Here is a 3,400-nt window from a genome sequence, read left to right on the forward strand (position 1 = left end):
GTACACCTGTGGTTAGCAGATAATTCATTTGGTTTTGGTATCTTCCTGGAAAAGAATTTTGGAACTATCATGCAAAGCTTGGATTTCCTGTTGATGAATTTTGTAGGAAGAGGAAGTTAAAGATTATCTATGACAGATCACACCCATTTCCCCAAAGTAGCAGCTGAGCTTGCCTAACTTCAATAATGGTTTTGCCCTGTAGGCAAAATCTGGGTCACAGAGCCCACGGGCCAGCTGTGCTGTGGGATGGCAGCTGAGTTGTGGTTAGCCTCTAGCTCTGGGTGACACTCCCACAGCCCTGCCTGGAGCTTGGGGCCATTGCTGCTTCAGTTTACTTTCCATCCCACTTCCCCTCCCCTGTGTCCTTGTGGCTGTTTTGCTTGGCACTAAGCACTGAGGCAGGTGCAAGTGTGTGGCAATCCTGCAGAGAGACCTGTCAGTGTTGTTAAAAACTGTCCTGCTGCTCCTGCTCTGTTTGCAGGTCCAGCCCAAGGCCACAGTGAGGCTGTGCAGCTCAGCTCTGTCATCCCCCGCCTGCAGGCTCTGTGTGAACTGGAGCTGCCTTGGTTGCATTTGTGAGCTGCTGGCATTATGCTTAGGGACACAGGCTGCTGAAATCCCTTCTGCTTGTGAAGAAAGCTGATGTTGCAGTCAAAATGGGCTTGAACACTCCACTTAGACCCGTAGGTGATAATTTCTAGGGTAACTGCACTGAGGCCAGCTGCTGACAGATCATGGGGCTGAACGTTAGACAAAGCCAATGCCACAAACCCCATCTTGACCCATGGAAATGTGTTTGGGAAATACCCACTGCAGGCTGGCAGCAAAGGCTGTGCAAAATAAGCAATAGTAAGGCAGCATGATACAAGGCAAAGTGTCTTCAAAGGCACCTTGCACCAAAACCAAAAAATAAGAACAAAAAAACTTGTAACCATGTGATGAAGCACTGCCCAGGGCCAGGCTACAAGGAGCTGACAAACTCGGGGCTGCGAGGGAGTGAGACTTTACCAAGCTATCTAGGTTCTTAGCAGATCAAAGAGGATTAATATGAGATGATGAACAAATCCTTGCTGAAAGGGAGGGGAAGGGGGTGGTGGGTGAAGTAGGTTCTGTAACTGGAAGAAACTGGTTAGTTATCTTTAGAACATCTTGACTTAGCAACATGGCTCCAGTGAACTTTTCCAAACGAAATTTCAAGCCAAATCACCTCAGCTGCTTTCACCACATCCATTTTTTGGCCATGTCCTCCTGTTTTTCATCATTCAGTAACCCTGTTTTCTGGTTTGTCAGTCTCTCAGCTTAAGACAATTACAGCTGCAGCTTGAGACACCTCAACAGGCAGTGTAGTGCTACTCAACACTTCTACCCCCTTAGTGAGGGAGTCCATAAGCTCTCCTCTCCTCTTCAGTTTCAGCACTTTCACTGGGTCCTAATTACACATCCTGTGGTCCCTTCCTCCCTGCATTTCCTTTCTGTCCAAGCAGTTGGAAGTCTTCTTCCAGGTCCTCCACTCTCCCCCTTGGACTTCACTGCCTCCTTCCTGAGTCTATTGTTCCTGCTTCCAGCAGGAGGCTGACACCCAAACACAGTCACTGCCCCCAGCTGTAACCACAGTAGCCCTTTTTCTCAAATTCTCTTCAGGGCTTCATCACAGGTGCCAGACAGTTCCTAAGGAATGCTGTGTCCATAATTATATGGATGTTTGTTTCACCAGTGGCTCTGCATCCCCTCTAAACATTGCAGCCCCCTATGGAGTTGAAGTACTGCTACCTACTCCTCCTGCACCCAAATCCTTCACTCCTAGTGACCTGTTAGTGGTGATTCTGCTCTGAGAATTCTTTGTTTTCAAAAGAGCTTTCTCATTTTGCCTTGCTTATTACCTTGTCTTCTGGTCAGCTCTGCCTGCCTTTCTTTCATGGGTCACTATCTTGTGCTTAAGGCACACTCCCAATGCTCATAGGGGCTGCAGGCAACTAATTCCTGTACTAGAGGGATTCAGTTTATTTAGAAAACTCCTGAGTGGGTGATCTGCAGGGAAGGGAGATTACACACCTACTGGAAAATTTGGAAGAGTCATGTCTGATGGGTGGACAGCCCTGCTGGTTCTGACCTCAGGCAAGTGCCCCTGAAAGAAGGGAGCTCAGGATCTACTCATTTCTCACTTTTTCACCTTGCTTCTATGTGGTGTGATGTGTATGTCTTCCCTCACTTGAGTGATTGTCCCCTGCCAAACAGCCTGCTTCCAGCAGGGACACCTCTAACATCTCCAAACAGACCATCACAGCAAGATCTAAAATTAGTCCTCAGATCCAGGAAACACCACACCACATCAGTTGGCATACCTCTACTTTGGGGTATATCTAAAGCTTCCCAGGTCCAAACCACCTGCCAGGCCAGAGGTAATATTACCAGACATTTGTAAATCAACATTTAATTGTAATATTGGAAATGGAGTAACAAAACCCTGAAGATACACATGTATATACATACAGACATTCACTTAACAACTACTCAGAAGCAGCACACTCCTGCCCTGGCTCTACACTCCCATCAGCCTTTCCATCAAACTGCAGCAGTTTTGTCTGGCAGCCCAGCAAGGCTGTCTGGCACAGCTGAAAGGGACAGTCCTCTCTTCTCCTAGCCTAGACTTCCTAGCCCTTGCCTTACTTATTCAGCACTTGCACAAGCCCAAAATGAGCTCAGCAATGCAATGAGAAGTGCTGTTTGAGCACGGCTTGGGATACAACTCAGCCCACAGCTGCCACTTCCCAGAGTGGGTGCAAGTGACAGCACGTGCTGCAACATAACCCCAAATCAGAGCAAGCCATCCATGACTACACTTCTCAGTGTTCCTTAAGTTGTGTTCCTTCAACCTTTGCTGGCTTTTCTCCAAACCTCAACATTTGCAAGACTGCAGTAAAATTGTGTAAGTTGTAAACTTTATTCACTGTACACATACTGTATTAGCTCCTTATCTTAGATCTTGCTGGAAGCATTGCACGGAGCCAGTGAGTGACATGACTGCCTGTCTTGGTGCTATACTTTTTCCTAGGAAGGCAGCTACTAATTACACCCAGTCCAGCACACTGGCAGCCTGGTCAGCCACAGCCCTCAGCCAGCTGCTTCCCTTGCATCAATCCAAGTGAATACATGGCAGGGCACTTTGCTGACTTGACAGAAACCTAACCTAATCCAAGGATAAGTTTTCCATATGATCCCTGAAACCACAGACAATTAGGAGCATCCTCTTACTGTCCCTTTTAGCTGGGAAGGAGCATACCTGCTGAGAACCTGTCCCTTGTTGTAGTGAGAAGGAGAATGCTTTCTACTCAATTTTCCTCTCCTCCATTCATGGCTATGTTTGCTCCTTCCACTACTGAAAATAGCCAGGCTGCCCTGA

This window comes from Onychostruthus taczanowskii, unplaced genomic scaffold, assembly GCF_017590055.1.
Source record: "Onychostruthus taczanowskii isolate IOZ18803 unplaced genomic scaffold, ASM1759005v1 scaffold1, whole genome shotgun sequence".
NCBI classification, from domain to species: domain Eukaryota; kingdom Metazoa; phylum Chordata; class Aves; order Passeriformes; family Passeridae; genus Onychostruthus; species Onychostruthus taczanowskii.